This window comes from Melanerpes formicivorus, unplaced genomic scaffold (genome assembly GCF_026170545.1).
Source record: "Melanerpes formicivorus ecotype bairdi unplaced genomic scaffold, bMelFor1.0.p_v2 SCAF_17, whole genome shotgun sequence".
In the NCBI taxonomy this organism is placed as follows: domain Eukaryota; kingdom Metazoa; phylum Chordata; class Aves; order Piciformes; family Picidae; genus Melanerpes; species Melanerpes formicivorus.
This window is the reverse complement of record NW_027142369.1, coordinates 4,966,842-4,991,940: the sequence shown is the minus strand read 5'-3', so window position 1 is coordinate 4,991,940 and position 25,099 is coordinate 4,966,842. Positions and strand designations below refer to the sequence as shown.

The window sequence follows — 25,099 nt, the reverse complement described above, 5'->3', positions numbered from 1 at the left end:
GTGTAGGGCAGTGTTCACAGTGAACAGTGCTGGATGTAATAAAAATGGTAATTTTTACCATTTCTTGTGAGGTGGAAAAGTCACACACACACCCAGTGTTTTGTTTTGATTCATTTTGGGGGAATTCCTGACTTCACACAGACATATTAATAAAGAAAAAGGTTAGCACAAGATTTGCACTGTGACTATTTACAGTTAATACAGAGAACAGTGATGCCTTCTCTAGTTACAGGATTTAATTGTTTCCTTTCTTTTACAAGAGACCTTCAGAGAGCAATGTATCAGCTGATAGAGCAGAATAAAAGCTTTTACATACATAGGTACAAATACTAGTGCTAAAGCCACCACTTCATTGCCCACGTGTGGAGTCCTGGTACCAGCCTGCACATCTGGTGCACACAGCACAGTGTGATCACTGGTGGGCTACTCTGCAGGTGACAGGAATGGTGTTCACCTGTGTCACATGAAGAACACTGTTTGGCCTCTAGAAGTCTGTTGAGTTAGAAGAGATTTCACCAAATAAATTTCCCACTGTGCTGTTTTCAGTGAAGGGAATTTAAAGAAAATTTTCCCAGAAAGGCTTAGAGTGTGCTGTGGGAGTTGGTGGTGACGAGTAAGTCCCTTTGTGTAGCCATAGTTCAAACAGGCAAAAAAAGAGCTCATTCCAAAATACTAGCATAAACCAGGGGCTTTAAGCTTAATTAGGGTATTTATGTTGTAAAAAGGGGGGGGCAAAAGTTTCCACCTTATTTTAAATTCTATTTGTGCAAACTTTATACAGTAATTCCATGTTTTACTCTGAACAGCAAGGTTTGTCAGGAAGGAAATGGTATAGGCTGAGACTGAATTTTAAGTGTGAGCAGTGTTTAAAAAACAATTAATGCAGAGATGTACAGGGTGATAAATGGACAGGGAAGCAAGCAAAATGATCTTGCTATAACAGTTTAATGTTCAAGAGATGTGGTAGGGAAGTGACTCATACAGAGCCTGCATTTCTGCTGGGTATTTGCACAAGGCAGATCCTGTGGCAGGGCAACGTTTGTAAGCAAGACTTCAGTGGCAGCTTTGACTTTCCCAGTGGCTTTACTTTGCCGCAGTATTGATGAGTGGTTAATTACATAAATATCAATTACTGAATATAACATAACTTTGACTTTAAAAAGTTAAGATTTTATTGTAATTTTGGAAGATGGGAGGGAAGTGAGATTTCTGTCTGACTAGCTTTTCCTCCTGGTGACTCATGGATTTTTATGCAGCACCATGATATATTTGTACATTTTACACCTGGTGCAGCCGTTCAAAAATAAATAGACTGAAACTCTCATGTTATCTAAGGGGCCTTTTGACTGCTAATCAACTTTAAATACTTTCTTTGTGTGCATTTCTCTTGTCTGTACTGGTGTCTCTGACTGCCAGTCACATTACTGGGGACAACACGTGTACAGTAGGCAAACAAGCCCCCATGGCTGTTACTCAGTTGGATCTTTTAAGCAAGTTATCTCCAGGCTTTCCAGAAACAACAGACAGAACCCAAAATAATAGAATTGGTGAAGTAAATTTAGGGAAATGCAGTGGGTTGTGAGTAATTACTTCAGTTTCTGTATTTTAAAATGTTTCTTTTGCCTGTAACTGAAAACTCCTCCCAGATGTTGGGCCCATTTTAATCCCTTCTTGTGTTTGGGGAAGAGAGTCATTTACCACCACAGTGTAAGTTACAGTGCTGATACAATTTGACAAAAAACAGGCAATTGAATTTCTGTACTGTTTTGAAAACTTCTTTCTTCAAAGATCTTCCAGACCTTTAAGCTTCTAACTCTTGTACGTGTAGTAAAAATTATACATATGCAGAGGAGCAATATTTGGCAATACCTGTAACTCTTCAAAGCATCGTGGCAATTTCTATATTTAGAAGTACCCCTTTGGAAATAGTACAGAGCACTTTTTCTTACTTGATGGGTGGTGCTATGTTCTGCAAGAAATGCAGAACTGCATCCACATGGTGACTCTGTGTTATGCTGAAGCAGTATTCAAGCCTGGGTACCTGATGAGAACTGGCTGTCATCTGGTTCTTCAGGAGTGCAAGATGTTGCACACCAAAGTAGTTCCCTGGCACTGCTGCACTCTAATTGCCCCTGGTTTCATCTAAGGTGATGTGGCTGTGTCCCTGGCTAGCAGTGGGGCAAGATCCTGCTGCACTGGGACATGCAGTTCTGGGTGAGTGCCACCCAGGGGAGAATGCACCAGCATACACCGACTATACCTGGGAAAGAAGTGGGAAGTAGCCAATATTAGTGCATTATTTAACCTTATTAAAACTGGAAAATTTCTTAGCATTGTTACTGCTGAACAGCTTCATGTGGTGTAAGACTGTCTTGTGGGCAGTCAAATGCTATTAGAACATCTGAGAGCACAGCAATAGTATCAGAACTAAGCAAAAGTCCATAGCTGTAGATTAGATCACACCTGTGATGGAAAGGTTTTTTACTGGGAAGGACTGTTTATTCTGGCACACTGCTGCACACCTGCCCATGTTTGTGTGGACTGTTGGCTTTTTGCTGTCTCTCAGCTAAAGGTACTCAGACCACTGTTTCTACTGCTGGAAATGGAGCACAAGTTTGAAACCAAAATACTTTCTGGATTTGAAGTTCCAGCAGTCAACCAAGGAGGACAGAAAATTAATGCTACCAGTGGCAAAGCACTGAACAAGCAAGAGGAGTAAATCTGGCTCTAGGGTTCAGAAAAGGATGGTACTGGGATTCCCCATGCATTCAGTTGCAGTGTTTTTTATTTAGAAACAAAGTCTCCATACACATTTATCCCAGCTCACTGCAGGGGCATTGGACAAGATGCCTTTCAAGGGTCCCTTCCAACCCAGTGCATTCTCTATGATTCTATGGTACATAACCAGTTGCTTATACTGTAGAGCACTTATGTTTGCAGTAATATTCAAATACATTTGAGGTGAGAATTTCTTTGTTCTAATTAGCTTTAAATATAGACAAAAGAATAGGTTTTGGGGTTGTTACTTCCAAGACTTTGTTTCTTTAAAAATGGCTTATCTCAAATATGTTTTAAAATGTTTTGATTCATATTTCCAGTTTGAAGTGCAGATCAAGTCAACATTGCAGCAGCCGCCATGTACAGATGTATGAGGAGCATCTCTTTATAAATATCAGTCAATACATCTCCAAGTGTTTTATGGAATGCAACATAAAAGGCATATTCCTTGCCAAAACTTCCTTTGTGCTGGGCTTCTCTCTAATGTAATTTCCATCAGTTAAAGAATAAAGAGAACATGGTTTTGGGCCCATTTTCCTTGGCAGTGCACAAAGGAAAAGAAAGGTTGGGGGGTTGAGAATATTATTTCTCAGCTACTTCACACAAAGAAATACTGAACTGCTTTCAGAAATCTCTTAGTACAAATGCCTCCTGTCACAAGCAATCAGTGTTACACCATTTTGACACAGCTGTACAGGATACTGCAGTGTGTTATAAAATTGTTTTTCTGGACTCAGTACAGGGGCCTGGAACTGAACATGAGCCATAGGTCTGATTTTGCATGATCACACAGGTCCTAATTGTGGAGTGAGAATCATTTTAACAAGTAGCTCTTGTGAAATTGTCTAATGCAGTGCACTTGAAAGATAAGGCACACCTAGAGCAGAGGTGCTTAGAGAGGGGCTGGTTTGGAAGGGTGTCTATGTCTTTAGGCTTGTGCAGTCATGCTCTCTGTCTTACAGGAAGGAGTAAGAAACGTACTCCATTGCTTGCACAGTGCTCACATTGGCTTGGCCTTCTGATTCTGTCAGCATGTCTCTTGTCACAGCACTAATGTTTAAAAATCTACTTGGGTAATGTTTGATCTTAAAGGAGATCCAAACAATGTGAGAGGGCTGGATATTTTGGGGACTTTGTATTTCAAGCTATAGCAGTAGATGCCTGACCAGTGCATTTTCCCATCCTGAAAAGTTGGACTGTAAAACACTTGAGTGCGTGGCTGTATCTTCTGCTAGCGGAAGTGTTCTCTGCCAGTTCTCTGTACTGGGAGCCAAGGTTTGATTGGGAGAATGAGCTGAACCCTCATTTCAGAGGGATGGAGAGGGAAGCAGACAGAGAGCTGCAAACCCTGCCTAGAGTGGGCAGTGCTGCTGCCAAAGAGGGAATGGCCCTGGCAGCCAGCAGTTAGCCTGGTTCAGCAGCTGCCTAAAGACGGGAGGAGAGAATCTATTCTGCGTGCTTGGCATGCACTGAAGTTGTTCTGCTGTCATAGCCCCATGCAGGAAAAAGACAGAAGGTAAAGAGCTGAAGTTCCCCATGGTTGTTAGCATAAACATATGCACACGGATGTGCTTCATGCTTGTTAAACTTACATCCCTGTTGCCCTCTTTCAAATGATCTGTGTAATACTGAAAATGAGATTACAGTAAATACAACGTTCAGCCTACTTTGCGACTGTCAATAAACAAATGTCTCCATTTTATGTTGTGTGCACACATTTGGTTATCAGATGTTTCCTGCAATCCAGCTGCTTGATGCTCTTTGTATGTCTGTCCTTTTGGGACTACCTTAGGAATTTTCTCTCCTAATTACAATCTTGCACTGCTTAAACTAGTTTAGCAATCACAAGAATGGTCATTATTTCATTAATGTGTAAGAAGAAAGCAAGATTCAACTCCATTGGCTTCTGCTGGTCAACAAGTACTTTGAAGATAGGTGACTATGCCCATGCTTAAAATTTTAGTGTACTGGGGTTTATGCTCAAAACATCAAACCTCCTCCCTGGTGGACATACTGTAAGAACATCCTCTAAATCTGGATCGTAAAACATGAAAAATTTATCAGACTTATTGGTGTCCCTGTGTTTTTTCATTTCCATTACAGTGTTTTGTTTGAAATGTCGTTTTAAGAGATGTTTTCTTCATGTTGATTTAATAGTGCAGCCTGTTCTATTTGTAATGTATCTCTGGTACATGGCCCAATACAGCATGCTTGGGGAGGAAGGTGTGTTTGAAGATTGAGAGGAGGCAAAGGCCTGTCTATGCTTTCTCATGTTTGTTTTGGCTTTTTTGTCAGGTATATTTCATTAGTTTTTAGTGTGAGCTATTCAACTTCCATTGCTAGTTTTGGTTTTTCTGCTCTTGAGGTTAAAGAACACATCAATATTTGTGATTGTAATGCATTTTGAAACATAATTGGTGTACTTTTTTGCTCGTATATCCTGGGTATTGTGTGATGAAAACAACTGATTTTGCCTCTGGGTATCCATTTTATTTAGTAAGAAGGGGAATCCTGACATGTAAATGAAGGCACTCTGTATCTGCATAAGCTGGTTTCTCTTTCAGTCTTTCAGTTCAGTGTTTCCCCACTGTTTTATCACAGGCATTTATACATGGTCAGTTTAATAGTTTCTTTCAGTAGCTTCTGAGGGGCATTCCTCTTGTAGTTTCCTTTAAAAGATAACAGATAATGTCTCAGGTTGTCTCAGACTGTGAGATCATGACGCTTGTACTTTCAAGCAAACTGTAGCTTTGTGTTTAGCATGGGTCAGGTTTTAAGATTGTTTGCCTTTAAACATGGCTTCTTGCTTTGCTTTACAGTAAAGGCACACTTGCAGTTTCAGTATATTGTGTTCTTTACATTTGCTGGTGGTGTGGATTTAGGCTACTACTAACACAGCAATAGAAAGGTTTCTGTTGATATTTATGTAAGGTGTGTGTTATTTTCCCCCATTGGATATGTTGTTAAATAATAACCACTATAGCTCACTGTTATTTCTAGGTGAATTTGTAAAGGTATATACATCATTTGAAGGAGCAGGGGCTTTTCCCTAAACTGTAGCATGGAGAGTGCTGTTCAGTGTAGAATGTGTTAGACTATGGCAGTGAAAAATGTCTTCTCTAGGTGGAAAGAGAGTGATGTATGACATTCCAGTGACATGTATATAATTAGTTCTAAGGAAGTGACATTAACCAAATTGAACTAGTCCTAGTAGGGCATTTTTCGTTGGCTTTCCTAGAGCAGCCTGCACTGAGGGCAGAAGAGAATAGGTGGAAATTATCATAGCACAAGAAATAGCTTCTTGTTCCTGTTTATTCTATAGCTTTGGTTTTGATCTGCTTCATGTGTGGTGGGGCTTTGGGGGCCTCCTACTCCTCCACAGAGACAGAAGCTCTGCAAGAACAAACAGGTATTTCCAGGCTGGTTGGTATCTTCTCGAAAGGAGAGGTAAATACTGAAAAAACAAAGGCTGTCTCCTGTCTGGCTGACCAAAATGAGGCCAGCTGGGTGTCTCAGTCAAACAAAAAAACATCTTCCTTGGAATGATTTAACGTACAGTCTGCAGCCGAGCATGCAAGGCAAGGGAGAAGTTTGTGATGAGCAGATTATTTCATCCAGCATCTGGAAGAGTCAGGGTCTTGCTCTCTTCTGTGTTATTTTCTCTTTAAGGCTTTTATGTATAGCACAGTATTTCCTGTCCTGCCAAGGTGATGTGATGCGGTCCTCTGTGGTGTATGGACCACTGCCAGTTGCCATGGCAATAGAAAGCCTCCCCAGCTGAGGACAGAAACACTCCATGGCGATGTCATCACTTGGAAATGGCTACAGCGGCAGAGACATCTCATCCTGTAGGGAGTATCTCGTCAGTGATTGAAATGTACTGACCCTACCCAATGAGATTGTGGATCATGGGATGAGAGTGCTTATTTTTAGACTGAAAGGGTATCACAGCATACTGAAATACATCTCTGCTCTCGTGTGGAAAAACACATTTCTGGTATACTGTGTTCCTTCTGCCTAGCGGGGATTCTTTCCCCTCACCTGCTCCCACACAAGAGCACAAGTACTACAGCAGACTTGCTTAGCTGTCAGTCAAATCGTGTATTTAGTTGTCTTTCTCTTGCTTGGTAAGTTACATTTCAGTACACCATGAGCAAGTAGAAATATGTTTCTTATATAAGCCACTTTAATTGAGTTTGTCAACTTTAATATCCCATCCTGATCTCATTTGCTGCTCTTCAACTTCACTGACCTCAGGAGAATAATTTCTGATGTACAGGATGCTAAGGGAGGTTCACATCTGAAATACCCGAGCACTGCAGTGGAGGGAGGCAGCTATGCACGCTGCCTTGCACATTGCTGTTTTCACAGTGTGGCCTTTCCATCAGAGAATAATCCTGTTTCTCATGTGATACAAATATCCACCGGTTAGGAATGGAAGCTGATAGCTGTTTCTGTCTACAGACAAAACACGTCCTCCGTTGCAAAGCTGTTGTATTCCCTCATGCTCTCTACTCGCATAGGAATTTCATATAATTAAGTTTGTAGACTGTATTTTTGTAGCTCTTTTTTTTACCTCTTCTAGCCTGCTGTGGGTGCTGCCACTATATAAAAAGCCAGCAATGAAGGGAATGTTCAGTAGGCTTTTGTAATAGTTTATTTTAAATCCTTGCTTGTGTATCGGTAAAATGTAATTACAGCAAGCGCTACACTGTGAATGGTGCTAATGCTGAAAATAAATTAAGTGTGTATCATGAAAAGCTTTATTTCTGAAAGCTCTAATTTTATAAGAATACTGGAGAGCAATGGAAATAGAAGTCTAGTTGCATTGTAAATAGTGCAGAGGTATTTTTTAGTAAGTGTAGTACTAATGAGCAGAACATTATTATTTTTTCCCTTTAATTTTTTAAACTGGCATTAGTATTCCAAACAGCAAAATGCCTGGCTGGAGAATTGTAGAAATGATGATTGCTCATTAGCAAATAGAATACAGATGTTCTGTTCATTTTGCCTGAGTGCTTCACATAAACACCTTGGGGAGTGACTGGCACAGAGTACAAAACTTGATAACATAACAGCGTGCTAAACACTTCGGGGCTGGCAACAGAAGCAGCCACATGCCGTGTAATTTTGTAAAATTTCATGTCATTTTTAATCATGTGTAGTGTTTGTACAACACAAGAATCTTAGTGTGAGAAGTGCAGGGTGGGGGGGTGAGGAGGGGTGGGAGGTTGTGGGATGTCTCCCTGTAAACCACACCATAAACTACAGTTGGGTCAACTTTGTGGAGATCTGTTCATGTCTTTTTGCTTTACTTCCGCCTTCAGCTTACGAAGGAGCAAACTTCCATCCCACTTCAGGTCCATCAGTCTGGTATTGGTTGTATGTTTTTGTATTTGCCTGACCAGTTGCCCAGAATGTCTTGGGCTTCCGAGGGTGACATCTTCCTAGTTCTTTTCTTACACATCTTGGTGGTGATACCAGGTAAGAGATTTGTTGTTCCTTCTCTCCCCTTCATTCACTCCTCAGTCCTCCCCCCCAGCAATAATCTCAATTACTTTAAAAATTTTTTAAAATAATAAATTAATCATAGAGGTGCCATTACTGTAGTAAGTGGTTAGGTTTTTTCTGACAGTTGTGTTTGGCAGCTACGGGGTTTTACATCCCAGCATGATGTTGCTGAATTCACAGTTGTCTGTCAGTGACTGTAGTGCTTATGGTGGAGCTGAACGAGGAGATGTCCCTACTCTGCTGGAGAGGAATCAAGTGAGTTAAGCCTCTTTGTCTCTTTTGCTCTTGGACTCTGCTCCTTGCATAATTTTCTAAGAGAGAGACAGTTTTCTTTTCAGTGAAGATGCCGGAATTGTTTGGGTTTTAAAGCCCACATAAGAAATGATGAATCTCATTCGTGAAATTGGGTGGACTTTTAAAGAAAGGGGATTTCTAGCTGCGATATTACTCTGGCCTCTTGCCATGGTGTGTGTTGTACTTGTTTAGTTGCCAGGGCCAGACTGGGAAGAAGCTGAATGAGCTTGGAAAGTTTCAAAATAATTTATTTTCTTAAAGAATATGTTGATTCCAGGGGGTTCTTTTTGTTTCGTTTAGCTGTGGTAAGAATTCTTCCAATGATTGCTGTAAAGTCATGGAGCAGCGAAGCTGTGCTTCAAAGCAGTACCTATTTCAAACTGCATCTGGACTACCATATGCCAGACCTGATTGCCTGCTGCAGCTCCTCTGCAAAATTATTACGCAGCAGTACATCAATGGCAAACAATGTTTTTGTGAGGGTTATTTTAGGCATTTAAAGAAGCTTTTTCTTTTCCACCATAGTGGAAAAGTCTTAAAACTGTTTAAAAGTCTCAGCACTGGAAATTGGTCAGATGATACAAATGAGAAGATAGCACTGGACACCAAGATTATAGCCCCAGGGTTGTGAGGTTTGCAGGTTGTGAACTCCCAGCCTGCTACTAAGCAAATACTTAAAACTGAATGGAATTTATTAACAGTAGTTGGTCCTGCTGAGCAAAAAAAAATAGTAGGTATCAAAGTTAAACCACTTCTAAAGGTAGAATCAAATTAAAGTGCACTGAAACAAGTTGGATCAGCATGAAGTGACTCTGTTTATAAAGAGTATTTTGCATTTCTTTATCTTTTCACAACCATAATTGAGAGAAGAATATTGGGAACTTCACTTAAAAAGCTAGTGTTTGCTTCCTCCTTTTGCCCTAAAGCAAACAAAATAGGCAGGCTCCAAATATGGAATCTATTGAATGAACCCAAATCACTTATGTGCTGTTTAGTTTAGCAGCAAAGTAAACAGAGGTGAAAAGATTAGCCAAACACTGACCCTGTTGTAAGGATTTGGAAACCTAGTCAGTAGTTCATCAATTGTTGAGGCTGCAAGATAAAGGCATGAAGGAAGAAGCAAACCAAAAGTAAAATGTCTCATCTGAGAAACTTGTAGAAAAGAGGGGAGTTTGCAGCTTTACTTTTCCTTTTTGTTTCACTGCAGCTGCAATATGTATTGAAAATCATATGGCAAGGATGTGAAGAAAAGTATGTTAAAGAAGAAAATTAATGATTCTGTTAGCTTAGTGACTAAGGCACTGCCCTGTTTTGCAAAGAGGTTATAGCTGAGAAAGATATTAGAGAGGACATTAGATTTCTTATTCAGTGATGTTTAAAAGACCTGAGAAAATGTAAGCAGGACAACTACAGCAGTTATTGTCAACTGAGACACATGTAGAAAGAACCAGTCTTTACCTCAGAAGGTTTACAGAGTGAGCACACCAGCCCAGAAGCCCACGCAAAGGAGAAAAATGAAACTTCATTTTGTTTAGAAGGGAAGATGAAATACGTTACCTGAAACCACAATGTCTGCATCCAAATAGAATGTGAATCTGAGGCCAGGATACTCCCAAGGTTTTACTGACACAGGTTTGCTGGACATAGTTATAGGTGAAAAACGACTGTCCCCATATATCTTACTCTAGAGAGCATACATACTTAAATATGGGCCCAGGGCTTAACAGAGGGAGTCCAGATGGATTGAGCCTTCAGTCACCCGTCATTGCCTGGAGGTCTGATGTACTTTATTTCAAAACTGATAAATGGAATGGTGTAGAGAATTGTTGCTGTGATATGAATTATTCCCACTGTTATTAAATAATAAACATGACCACAGTGACCTACTCACTTCCTAGACTGGATTCCTTCTGTGGCTTAATCTTAGTAATGGCTTCATATTTGAACTACATAATGTCAGGCCACTGGAGAAAGGGGCAGCTGAAGGAAGTTGGTAGATTGATACCATATCACATGTATCATAAAATAAGGTAGTAAAAACCCTCAGGAAATTATATTTCTTAAGTAATGCAATCAGCATTGCACTTAGACAGAGAAGATTGCTTTGTTTTTACTAGCTGTGTTTACTGCTTTTTTCTCATGTGCCTAAATAGGAAAACCAGGTATGTGGAAACTTCAGGGAGTAGAAAATGGAGATCTGGACCCAAATCTATACATTTACTTTTGGGAATAACACAGCAAAATGAGTGAGTTTGATTTGCTGCACAGCAGATGCCAATGTTCTATGGTGTGGAAGGAATTTTTTACTTTTAAACCCTTTCAGTGTGATGAAATGCAGGGGAGAGTAAGGAGGGGTTGACATAAGTGCCCTCATTTATTTCTTTTTTACCCTCTCCTGTGCTCCGAATCCAAAGATACCAGTTCATTCATGCAAGCACAGCCTGTCTGCATAGGTGGACTCTACCAAAACAGTAATTAAATGTAATATATGTTTTTTCAACAGAGTTAAAAGGGAACAGAAAATAATACTATTTATTCTGTGGTTTAAAGCCCTGATGCTATAAACAGAAAATGCAACAGGGAACTGAGTTCATATGAAAATTGATGAAGAGTGCAGTGTGTCTCTTTTGGTATTTATGCATTATTTAAAAGTAGTTTAGAGGACTATAAAGCTTTAGATTATAGTCAGCTTGTAAGTGTGTTCTGCAACATTGTAGAGCATCTCAAAATAAAACGGACCAGCAGTTGTTTACAAAAGCTAAAGGATTTCAAGACCCACTCATGGGAGGAGCAGATGGCGTTTGGGCATTGTGTTGTGGTCTTGCAGTCCAAACGATGCCATGTTGAGCTGATTCATGGTGATCCATTTGCAAAGACATCACAGTGAGCTTCTTCATTGAGAGGAAACATTTGAATGCACTTTCTTGCCCTCTGTGCTGTGTTTAGTAAATTCCATTGACTGCTGTTCTATTTGAAGAAAATTACAAGAGTATATCAGTCTATTAAAATCAACTGGTGTCCTTTGCAAGTGATGATCATTCTGTTCAGGAGAGCTTTCTATATTGTTATAAGGTGAAGAAGCCATGTAAGTAAGGTTCAGCCCCAGGTTTTACAGCTGCAGGGCTGTGGGTCACCTGCAGTGGGCCTGGCAAGCAGGCAGCCCAGGTGTGCTTCTTCTGTACAAATGCTGGTGCACTGCCTGGCACTGCATTTCACTCCAGTGTCTAGTTTGTTGCAACTGATGCAAACTGAGAAGTGTTCCTGCTCTCCTGCAGGCAGGGTGCTGTTCCCTACTTCCCACGGGTGCCTGCACCCAGCCCTGCCATAGGCATGCACAATATGCTGGGACACTGAAGTGTTTTAGTTAGACAGCAGATAAATGTTTTTCTTGGCCAATTTAAAGAGAGGCGAACTACTTCCTTGCCAAAGGGGAGCAGGGGAGCTGCGCTAAAGCAGAGAGAGCAGTGAAAATCCAGGTGACAAGATCTTTGTAGTGTTTCCCTTCTAGATGCTAATAAAGCTTGAGATGACCTAATATTCAAAACCTGCTGAACCTGTTGGTAAGAGCAGAGTCCTAGATACTTGGTGCAGATGGTTTGTTTGTTGCTACCAACTGCGTTTCAATTGCCTAGTGATAGTGTTTGTTTTCTTGGAATTTGCTTTCTGGTGCAAGGTTTCAGCAGTGCCCTGCAAAAAGGCAGAGTTGCTGCAGGCCAGGGTACAGCAGGGCCTCTAGCACCCCACATGCCCTGCTATGGGGAGGGTGAGAGCAGGGGAGTGTCATGATCTGAATGTGGGAAACAGGGAAAACTGCAGCAGCTTCCTACTCCACTGGCAGGCACAGTCGGTGTAAAACCCGTTGCTCTTACAGGAACAAGCTGACCTACTTATTAACACATTGTATTTCAGTGTGCAGCTATGGCTGTCTGCCCCAGAGGTGTTGTGTTTCCAACACCACTGAAACTGGGGCCCCAGCCCTGTACCAGCCTTGCTGAGAGTCTTGGCCAGGGCATGTTGGTACATTTGTTTGGTGGTGAGGAGCTGTGGTACCACAGCAATGGCACCATGCACTTGTCTGTGCAGAAAAAGGGAGAAAGTCTGGAAAATAGAAACAAAGGAAAATTGGAGGGGAGTGATGTTTTAAGTATTATGAAAGGTTTTCACCAGAAACATGTTTTCAGCTGCGCTCTGTAGGGTGGAGAGGCAAGGCACTAATGGCAGTAGCTGGCAGTATGCTTAGGGTGTCTGAAACGAAAACTGTTTAGCCAGCTTGTGAAATTCAGAGGTGACAGCAACTCTTCCTTAGCCACACTCCTAAAGTGAGACTTGCCTCACCTAGGGGTTGGTTAGATAGTACATGTAACTGAGGGAATTTGGAGAAGACTAAACATCTGTGTGGGGTCAGTGAGGAGCTTCCTCTAGATTTGATCAGCTGGTGGCACTGTGGTGATGTGAGAATTGTGCATCTCATCCCATGGAGATGATGGCATAAGCCAACATGGGAGGCAGTCCTGCAGCTCTTTCCAACCAGGGCTTTGGTCTCTTTTACCAATCCAGATTTCTGTGAGCAAATTACAAAAGTGTGGTGTTGAAGAAGGTGGGACAGAATGCCCTTTTACATGGTAGTCTGTTTCTTATGCCTCTGCTCTGGAGGCCTTTCAGTTTATTGGAGCTATTGCTTGACTACTGTGCTAGGCCAGCAAGAAATATCTGCTCCATCCATCTGTAACAGTGGACTTAAGCCCTCTTTGTTGGTCTGGGTGGAGTATGTTATGTGACTTTCCAGTAAAAATGAAGTTGCTGCTCTGACAGAACCCTTTCAACTGATTTGAAACAAAATCTTCTGCTGTGCTGTGCCTGGAAAGCCAACATTATTGTCCAAATAGTTTAAGCTTTCCAAGAGCTTTCCTTGAGTTCCGTCCCCTGAAAAGCTGCGACCTCCTTTAGTAATTATTATGTTGCAGTGTAGCCTTAGCTTTGAGGGCCATGGAAGGTGGAGTTCATGTAGGATACACAGGCAGTGCAATCACAGATTTTGACGCAAAATTAATTTTTCTACCTTTTGTGACTTTTCTCTGGTGCCTTGTATGCACATTTGGGTCTCTTTTTCTTTGAGGTACACGCATACCCGTAGTCAAACTATTTAATCTAAAAGTTCTGAAAGAAGAGAGAATTTTTGTGTTTAAGTTCTTGAGAGGCACTCTGCTATCATAATGATAGTGCTGTAGGATTACCCAGAGATACAAAATGACAGACATCATAGTTAATACTCATCAGCATCGTTTCTAGCAATTTCAAAGCAGTCTCATCAGTAAAAAGCCTAAGCAAGCTGTGCTGCATTATCATGATTGAGGGCCAGATCAGATTTGATGTTGCTGGCTGACGAGAGGAATGGGAAAGGAAGTTTTCCCACTTCTGAAACTAACTTTATAAATAAGCTTTTTGGAACACTACAAATACATCCTCACACTTCTGTTAAAATACCCAGTAATGATATGAAAATTGATCTCAGACAGAGACTGCCTTGAAAATAAACGGAAGTGAGCTGCGTACATGAACCCCTGAAAAAAAAGGAAGATGCTTTTCCAGCATTAGGAGTTTGGGGGTTTATGAATTCCAGGCCCTTCCCAGGAAACATTAATTGTTGCAATGTTGGGTTTTAATGAGGTGTAATTACCACTGTTGGTCTTCTCTGAAATGTGCGGTGCAGCTTATCTCCATCCATTTTAAGGCTGTGTTTTCCATGACTGTGTAAGCATTGTGCACTGTAGGGTTTTCAGTTCTGTGCATGACAGCTGTTTGCTTATAAATGATAGCATTAAAAAGAAAAATAAATAGGAGCTACTTTCTTTTTGCATTTGCTGTTCTGAAGGTCTGCCACCTTCATACTTTGAGATTTTTCTACCCCCTGCTGGACACAGAAAGAAAAGAAGCAGAAAGATTCAAAGTGGGGAGGGACACCTTCAACAGAAGCTGGGATGCTTAGAAAGTCTTCATCTTCTGGCCCTGAAAGGTGGTGAGACGAGCTGGGAGGGCCTCTGCACAGTGGTGGGTAGCTGTCTGTTTGACTCTCCCATTAGAGGGCAGGCAATTGTTAAAGAGCAGGGCACAGAGAGGCAGGGATGGGGAGGGGAGCAAGGTGAATGTTCTTCTCTGTTTTGTTGCATCAGACCCTTAATGGGAAGGTCGTGAGTTCAAGCCTGCAGTGGGCAGTAGTGTCTTCCGTACTCTAGTCATGTGGTCTGTGGTGACAGGTTGGACTCGATGATCTTTGAGGTCTCTTCCAACCTTAGGAATACTGAATACTGAATACTGATTGCCAAACATTATTAAGATCTGTTTCCTTAGACACAGACAGTTCTTTGGTCTTGCAGACACACAGCTCTGACACACAGATCATGCAAATAAATTGAGTTTGAGTGGGCAGAGTTAGTATGAACTGTTTACTGGTATGTACATGAAGTAGAACTCTATAAGAAGGCCAGGAAGATGCCAGCACTGGCGAGGACTGCAGGAGCCTGTACAGAAAGTCAATAAACCATCACTCGCTAGAGTTGCTGAAATTTTGGGAGTACTGTGGTGGGTTTAGGCTATGCCTGGGATGTTTTTTCTATTTGTAAACACAAATTTTACAAGAAGAGTTCAGGCTTACTAAAAGCAAACTCTCTCTTTCTTTGTGGCAGTGCTTGTCTTGCTGGCTGCAGTGATGACCCCAGCATGGACATGCATGCCTGGGGTGAGGAGCTGCATTAGGGAGCTGTGGAGGACATGAGATCTAACACCGTTTAAGAGGTGTTTTCTTCCTAGCCTAGCTGTATGGCTATTAGAATAGAGCAAATCACACTTGTGATTCTTAGTGAAAGCACTGTTCTTTAACAAAACTCTCCTCAGGTACAGTTAAGCTTCCCAGCTGCTCAGCCTGGGCTGAGCCCTGCAAGATGCTGGTACTCTGGTCCTTTTCCAAAGTCACTACTCGTTCCCTGGCTTGTATACACATAAAGGTGCTTTCCTGGATTACAGCCACAGCTCTCACTACTAGCTGGATAAAGCTGAATTTCTTCTTTTTTTCTTAAACATCCAGCAACTTCTTATAGACAGAGCACATGGTCTGCTTGGGTCCCTGTTCAGTGAAAAAAAGAAAGAAAATGGGACAAGAGCCCTTTAGCTTACCCACTATTATGTGAAGTAGATACACTTTATACCATTCAGATGAGGTCCTGAAAAAGTTTGCATCAAAATTGTAGTTGTATTTTGCACATTCCTTACTCCTCTGGTAATCTCTCCTGTCAGCTAGTGGCAATTCAGAGTCCCAAGGAGTTTGAACTTCTAGAATCAGAGGCTGGCAGAATTAGAATGCTGTCTCTACCCTTCTTCTTTATTAAGCAAACATAACAGATAATAACATGCAAAAGGTTGATTCAATTATTTTCAATAGAAAGGAGCTACATGATAGGACTTTGGCATGTTAAAAGCATCTAAGGGGCCTATAAATGTGACTTGGCTGCAAAGGCTCACCTTAGCACTTGCTCTTTAGAGACTCAAGTGAATTATTCTCTCACCATATTTCAGTTCATGGCATTTCATATTTCCTCTGTTTTTGAAATGTTTAAGTAAATAAATTGAGCAATGACAACATTTAACATACACATTTGCTTCTATATAGCACAGATGTTACTCTTTGCATTAGCTCAGTGTTTACAGGAAGATCTGAGATGCATATCCAGCTGAATTCATGAAAGCAAGTTTCACAGGTGTTGATCAGTTTTGCAACATATATTCTACAAAATCTCTTCTATTAAGTATTTAAGTAAGAAACACAACCCCTCTAATAACTAGGATGGAACAAACTGTGCTGAAGTTGTTTAAAATAAATACTGTTATATATGCTATTTAAGTTAAAGCTCTAACCTAAGGCTGACTAATTTCACTCTTTGGAGTCTCTTCAGTGCTCAGGCAGCTTGTGTTCATTGTGCTGCTTTCAAGCAGGAGCTTTCACTACAAAAGGTGTAATGGTTTAGTGCAAGGGCTAGACTCCCTGCTCCTGCAACACAAAAGTGAGGGGAAAGGTAACACACAAAACTCAGGGTTGAGATAAAGAAATAAGAGTTAAATATAATTTATCATAATTACAATGCACGGTTACTTTAGCTAATAACTTAATTAATCTAATAATACAATGCATGATTACCTTTTCTTAGCCTATTCGCTGAAGAAACACAGTGAAATACAGGGAGGGGATCATAAAACAGAAAACCAAAACTGGCAGCTACCCAGCTCCCACCTGCTCCACCGCCATGCCTGCAGAAGAGAGTCAACATCCAAGAACCCAGAACCCATAAGCAGCAACCAGAACAGGGGGCCTCTGTGTTGCAGTCTGAACTTGAAGCCCCCTAATACTTTGCTCCAGTTTGCACTTTAATTTTTGAAGCTGGTGTGACTACAGCATGGTATGAATCACAGCAGCAGCAGGTTCGACTCAATCCATGACAAAGGCTAGTATGGTCTGAAAATATTGAGTGTTGTGATTAGAAAGTAATTCTGCTACTGCTCTGGATATCTGCAGTAGGAATGTCAAGATTTTCAAGGGCTATCTTTGGGTTTGTATTTCACAATAGTAATCCTTTTGAAAAATGACATTACTTCCTGCACTACCATACCATTGGCCTGTGTCTCATCCCTCAGCCCATTTGAGAAGCTCTGCATCAACAGAAGTCAAAAGGCCTTAAACACCACATTTCTGTAATTTTCCTTTGATTGAAAATTAAAGAAGTTTGGAAGGAGTATGGCAGGAAGAGTGTAACCCATTTTGCTAGATGATGGCAGTGTTGCTGGGGTTTTCTTCCTTTCTCCATTGATTCGCTCTGAGAAGCAGAGGAGCATCTTGTTCCAGCCATCCTGAACTTGACTCCCTGTGGAGAGTGCTCAGCCTTCATCCACAGACCTGGGCAAGCGTTTAGCACGTTAATATACAGGGTGAGCCTGGCTTACTCAATGCAGAATAACAATTTTCAAGTACTCTTGGAAAACAGGCTTCCTTTTGTTTGGGTAGGTTTGTGCCTAGTCCTGTTGGTCTTTAATGGGGATATACTTGCAGAAGATTGCTAAGGGAGAAACAGCTGCCCCAGCAGGGTTTTCCTTTCCAGAACTAGTGCTTGATTTGCATTTGTTTATTGATTGAGTCATGCTAGTGACTGTTGGTCCCAATCTTAAGAAGAAGGGAAGTAAATGGTATGGACTTGGATTTTGCTTTGTATATAATATGCCTACCTGTATTAGAGGTGACTTCTCAAACAGGAAGATCTGTTCCCTCCCATGTAACACACCTCCATTTATCCACTGTCCGTCCTGGGAGGAAGTACCTAGTCTAAGAACTGGCAGTCAAGCCTGGGCTGGCCGTCATGGCTGTGTCCACAGCAGATGGAATGCCTGCCCATTTGTGTACCTACTAGTTGGTTGAATGTACAATGTTTGGGGTTTTAACATACTTCTAGTGGCAAGTCTAGCTGCCCTGCATACATCTACACCAGGATTACATAGTGTACAACAGAATGGGGAACTGTTTGGCTTGTAGTCTATTTTCCCAGCCTTTTCTAGGTTCACAAACAAGGTCTTGTGCACTGACCTCCTGTATGTTGTGGACCACTGTCATTCCCTGCTGACTCTCCCAGTCTCCTACATATGAGGTTCTGCCTGCTGGCACGTCTCTGCGCCATCCTGCAGAGGAAAGCAGTAGAGAGATGGCAGCAGAATCTGAACACAAGTTTGCAGGCAGGCAAATGCAGTGGGAGAGGTGAGACCATTTACAAGCTAGGTCTCACTGCTTTCCTTCATGGTGTCATGATTCAAGTGCTACTGCAGTAGCCTCTGGCCAATTCCTTTTAATTTTACCAGGAGTCTCACTTACATGCTTAACGCTGCTGCCACAAAGCTCAGACTGGCTGCTTATGACAGCTGTGGGAATAGATCACCACTCTGCATTGTGTTGACTGTGAGGCTCTAGCTCTGCATTGTTCTTCCTCCAAATGCACATAGCTACCAAGCTTCAGGCATCCTGCCTGAATTCAGCAGCTCAAGGCACATTGCACTCTGGAAGCTGATAGGCAATGGGTCCTGTGCATCTGTAGCACTGCCCACAAGCTTTTTGAAGGTCAGCTTCATCATGAAGTGGTGAGAGGTCTGGTCCTCTAATATCAGACATCATCACGGTGCTTCTGTAGGTTTATGTAGAGGAGCGTCTGACCAAATAGGCTTCCACTGGCACTGTTTCGCCATTACTGTGTTTTCTGTATGTTTTCCCACTCTGACAGAGTTTTGCAGAGGCCTTACCTGCTCTAGAGAAGCACAGTTTGGAAGGCAGTTTCTGGAGAGTCACTTTTTCTGAGTCACATTGTGAGCAACACTTGGGAAAACTCGCATTCAGACTTCTTCCTTTGTTCCAGCTCCTGTTAGAAGAGTTTTCCCAACACACCATCACTCTTTTGTCTAGCATAATGTTCTGGTTACCAGTTTGTCTTCAGTCAGTATTGATACACTGAAACCATCTTTAAACATCCTTGTTTTTAACCTGCTGCATCCCATGGACTCCTCATTGTATTGATAGTCTTATTTCTTTTCTGCCTTTATTTTGCTTAACTGAGCTAGCCAAGCTCTCAGAGGTTGGACTTAGATGACCTTCAGAGGTCCCTTCCAATCCCTACCATTCTGTGTTTTTTCTCATAAAGTCAGGTTCCATGTCAGCTCAGTTGTCCACCTGTGGGTTTAGCATTTTGTTCTTTTTTTTTTTCCACAGAATTAATTTTTCCTACTTTTCTCAGGATACAAGTTGGAATGACTTGCAGAAACTGCTGCCTTCTCCAGGCTGGGGTCTAGAGATCTTCACCCCAGTCTGTTTCCCAGAGATTCCACAGGAACCATTTATTTCATCAAAACTTTCTCTTTGGAAGTCATAGATCTTAAACAAAATAAGGCTTGCCCTTAACCTTCCCACTTAATCTAAACTGAATGACTTTCATAGAATGGTTTGGGTTGGAAGGAACCTCTAAAGGTCATCTAGTCCAACTTCACCCTGAAGTAAGCAGGGGCATCCTCAACTAGATCAGGTTGCCCAGAGCCCTGTCAAGCCTCACCTTGAATATCCCCAGGGATGGAGCCTCAAACACCTCCCTGGGCAACCCGTTCAAGTGCTCCACCACCCACATGGTAAAGACCTTGTACCTGACATCCAACATAAATCTACTCTTCCCAAGTTTGAAACCATTGCTGCTCATCCTATCACCACAGGCCTTTGTAAACAGTCTCTCTCCATCATTCCTGTAGGGCCCCTTCAGGTACTGTAAGGCTGCTATTTGGTCTCCCTGGAGCCTTCTCCAGGCTGAACAATCCCAGCTTTTGCAGCCTATCTTCTAGGAGAGGTGTTTCAGCCTCCTGATCATTTTCATGGGCCTTCTCTGGACCTGCTCCATCAGGTCCATGTCCTTCCTGTATTGAGGGCTGGACACAGTAATCCAGGGGAGGTCTTACCAGAGCAGAGTAAATACTTTGTGGTCTCCTGTTCCAAAGTCATTCTCCTTACTTAAGATAAAGAGCAGAAAGTCATCTGTTCTTACTCACTCAGCAATGTGGAGAAAGAAACTTGTAATCAGCTGTTGCATCCAGGAATAACTGGCCTCACCATGGTTAATAGCATTTGTTCCCCAGTCTATGCTGTAAAGATATTCTCTTATGTTGTTATAATTTCCATTTCTTTAATGATGCACAGATCTATCCAGATCCATATTTGGTGCAAAAAGTCAAGAGCAGATGCTGTGTCTCTCTCTTTAGAAGTCGTCTTTGACGATCCTTCTACAGTATTTCCATAGATGCTATGTCCACAGGTAGCTGTTTCATTACTGCATTACACTACCTTTGCATACAGACCTCGGTTTCTTTTCCTTGAACAGCGCAAACATCTGACACCTGTTTCAGTAAGAATTGCTGTTCCTCCCTGTTTGTGAATTTTCCTGTAATAGCACTGGTGCATCAAATTCCTCTTTCATTAAGTCAGTCTGCCTGCATTATTAGCACACAGCTATTTTAGCTGCAGGGTTTTTCATTCACATTTTCTGCTCTCATTTTTTGTTTTAGGCTGTACTTGGCTCCCTGCTTGGACTATACACAGTCCTTTCACTGGCAGCATAACATGCCATACTCGTTTTCTCATCATTAGTAGCATTTTTTCCTTCAAATCCCTGGAAAACCTCTCTCAATGTTGTTTTCATGTTTATCTGATATGTTCCACTTTGGTTTTTGTAGTCTGAAACTGTTACGCAGTTTGTTTGCCCTACCCCACCCAGCCACCCTCTTGCTGTGTTCATGCTGTGAATTGTGCCAGGTTGATTCCTGTAGTTGGGATGTTTGGGTGAAGCTCTCCTGAAGACTCATTTGGCAGTGAAAGTACCCAAAAGCCACCATTTCCTGCAGTACAGTGGCTTAGGAGGAGGGGACTGTAAGCATTTCCCCAAGGGCCACCTGGACTGTGTGAGATGTGTTGGTTCTTTTCCAGTTGCCATGCTGGACTGAAAGATATACTTAGTTCTCAAGGTCTGGTGAATATGAGTGTGTTTTGAAACAGCATAAGAGGGAAATGAGTGCTTGCAACAAACACACATATGGGACAGTAAGATATGTATTATTTGGTCTTCAGTTGTAAAGATTTTATAGGGGTCTTCCTCCTGCCAGCCAATCCTTCATGCTGGAAGAAAAATCTATTATTAACAGCAGAGACATTACGAAAGCTTTAGCAGTGATGACCTTGGTGTCCCAGTTAGAGATAACACACATCTGCATAACTGGGGGCAAAAAGTATGAGTGTTTGTGTGTCTGTTTATCCTTTGGTCACAAAAAAAATATGTGTGTGCAACCTGTAAAGCTGAAAGGAAAAGCCCTCATAATCCCATCTTCTACTGTAGAAGCTGAGGCTGCAGCAGTCAGTTAAGAAGATGGTTGAAATTCCCGATCACAAATTAGGTAAGTACATGATGGAACAGCAAACTGTTTGGGTTTCGTAATTCTTCTGTGCTAGGTTTACTGGCTAGTGCTTTCTGCTGATGATACTTTGTTTAGTACTACTTGCTGCACAGGCTGGATGGAGTGAAAAAGGAGTTTACTGTTGCCTTTGTGGTGGGTAAATTTTATTTTCACATTCTTCAGCAGTGCAAACTAAACTTGCCAGTAATGCACATCAAAATGAAAACAAAAAATAAATAAAGGAACAAAACTAAAGCAGGCATCTCCACCCTGTTCCTAAGCAGAGAATGTGTTAAAATGCAGCAGTTTCATGTATAAAATGTGTATCTCGTCTTTCTGTAATGAGCTGTCTCTTAAAAGATTTAATCTTGCACTGGTAAGATATGTATCAGTGTTGTGAGTCTTTCTTTTAACAGTTAATGGATCTTAAATTTTACTAATGGGAGGAAATGTTAGGATGATGTGTTCTAGTTTAATACAGTTTTCCAAATGATAGATGACCCTCTTTGGAGTTTGTGCATGTGCAAGACCTGTAACTTTCTCCTACTGTTCTTTTTATCAAAGCTAATATAATTAACAAGAATTGATGTTGTAACTCTTTGTTGCAACATAACAGCGCTCAGCTGATCAAGCAGTGTTGTTAGAGAATGGAAATAGTGTGTTGTTTCACCATGATACAGATGATACAGTGAAGAGAGGAGCATGAAGAATGTTTGTTACAAATGTTCTGTATTTTTTAAAATTAGACCTCCCAGAAGAATTCATGATGTAGCTTACTTGGCAGTGCTGGAAAGGAACTTAAAACCCAGGAGAAATTAGTGGTTTGTTTGGACCAATACGTTTCTTCTTCTGTGTCTCATGGTAGACCCTTTCAAAGGAGTGGGAGAACCACTGTGACTGCCAGACCAGTTGCGTGTTGGTAGTGAAATTGCTTCCTCCTCGCCTCTTTATTATGTAGCGTCTAGAATTCTAAATCTTGGTCTTTCATGTGCTGTTGAATATAATTTGTTGTTTCTTCCCAAGATCTTGGTTCTAAATCCTGTTGGTTTGCTAAACGCTTCCACAAGTACTCTTTTTAAGAGCTCTTCTCAAACTTAGTCAAATATGTCGAAGTGGACTGAGTGGCATCCTACATCAAGGAGTTTGACACGCTTACAGTACTTACGGTTCTCTTCAGGTATTTCTTTCTATCTTGCACATTGCAGTTCTATTTTGACTTATGTTCTTATTCTGTTATCAGGCAAAATAAATCTAAAAAAAACAAAAGGCGGGGGGGGGGGGGGGGGGAGAAGCCTCCACTCTATTAATTATTCTCTATGTCTTTGACCTAACCTGCCTCATACCAAGGTTAACCATCATGATGTGGGAAGGTAGAAGGCACATCTATTAACAGATAAGTTAAACAGGGGCAAGTTGCTGTTTGCTCTGTCGCAGCTTAATAAGCACAAAGGTAAAAGGTGGAAGACAGTGTTGCTTTTGCAACATTTTCTTCCTGCTGAAAATGGAAAATATCAAAGAATCAAGTCACAAAAAAAGTGTAGGAATGGGCTATGCTAGGAATTGAGGCAGGGAGTAAAAAGGCTGACCTTGTAGAAAAGGAATAAACTGTCTTACATCTTCTGAGTACAGTGGCAGTAAGTTTTACACATTCTAGCTAGAGCAGAGCACTTGAATGGAAGAAAGCAGTGCAGGATGCTGAGGCAATAGTGGAAGGGGCTGGGAAGTAGCATTCCAAATAGTGAAGTGAAATTCTTCACAAAAATGGTTACATTTTGGATCTAATGACTTCACATTAAAAGATCTAAATTCCTTCCTGATGAGGTAACACAGCAATGGTTGTAGTGTACAGATGGTGCAGTTTATTTGCTAATCATATTTTTTACATCAGTTGGCAGCAAGATTTTAGTAGTACCTAAGTATGCATCTTAAATGTCTCTTTCTGGGCTTCTGTGCAGGAACTGTGGCTGCTTTGAACTGATGCCACTGATGTTTCTTTAAAACCTTATAGTATGGCATGAAAATAAATACTCTGTAGCCAAAATCAAGAGGGAGTATGTTATCCTAATTTATGTTGCAATTTAATCGTAAGGGGATGGATTTGAAGCATTCAAGGAAATCAGATCAAAGTTTGAAATAAAAATCTCAAAATAATATGAATTACTATAAACCACTTCTGTGAAGTGGACTCAGATCAGAGATCACAACATAATAAAAGACAGTTGTCACATCCAGCTTTCTTGCATGCCTGTTTGGATTTAATTGTTTATTTGTCGATTCTCGAATAACCAGTCTGATACCTGAGAGTTATCCTCTGCGTTGCTCAATGTTTGTATGTAATCTCATGCCAAAATATTTCATGCCTACTATTTCACCACTTCACGTGTCTGTGCAGAGCAGATTCTGATCTATACAGGTAATGTGCAGAGTGAAGTTTGGCTCAAGGCTCATCTGGACATTATGCACTGGGCACTATGCACTCTGCAAAGTGATGAGTTGTAGGTTAATTCCTCAGTGAAAGAACTAGATATTGGCAACTGATTTGGTGTTCACTTTCAAACACTTTTCTGAACAAGGGATTTGAATTTAAAATGCAGCAAACAGACCTGCTGTGAGGTTTGTTACTTACTCTTTGTTTGTATCTTCTTCATCAAATAAAGTTCTGTCTTTGGCAGCTGTGGTAGAGTTCCTGCCTCTTGCTGGTTTTGAACTGTATTGAAATGTATGCGTTCACGCCTTACGAGTTTGTGTAAGTGCTTAAGATTCCTTTGAGGTCCTTTCTCATACACTATGAAGGATGCTTGGTGCATGAGGGATCAAGCACTGAAAATAACTTCAAATTGCAGCCTGAAGCTCTTGAGTGTGAAGACAGCAGTCATCTGTTAGGGAGAGCGGTGGCTGTTCACAATTTTTGTCACTATTTTTCTGTCACTCTCCAATATTTCCTGTTTGAGACTTGGACATACTCCTTCATACAACACCCACAATCCTTCCTTCTTTGTTATTCCTTACTTTCCTCTTCCACTGGGAAAGTTGGGTATTTTATATTTTCCACTAGGAAAAAATGGACATACAGTTTGTGCATGCAGTTAATTCACCACTTAATCTCTGCAAACAGAATGCATTCATTTAAATACTCAATTTTCTAAATCCTGAAGCTACCTGTAGTTATTTTTAACCTAGTTTGCTCAGGAAAGATGTTCTGGTAATCATTTTTCACTAACCACCTACTGTTAGCAACTTCAGAAGCTTTACGTTGATCACGGACTTCAGGTAGGGCACAGATCTCAGTTTCATGAAGGCAGACAGGCAGGTTAGAAGGGAGAGAATCCAGCTACCAGGTCAGCCCTTACTGCTTAGAAGTTGAGGATGTACATGGAAGAGACTTCATAAAGATAACAGTTGTGGAGAAAGAGCCATCAGCATGGGGACACCAGTGGGTACCAGGTGTCTTATCCAAATAAAGACACCCTTCATTTGCCTTCGGTGCTGCGCCTCATGACTACTTCCTGGT

The 25,099-nt window shown here is 41.3% G+C and overlaps 1 protein-coding gene across 13 annotated transcripts in view; it reads left to right on the top strand.

The window, feature by feature from the left end:
* Positions 1-25,099, top strand: part of FOXN3 (forkhead box N3) — a 213,830-nt gene that overhangs the window by 158,781 nt on the left and 29,950 nt on the right. The gene's annotated exons all lie outside the window — the stretch shown is intronic.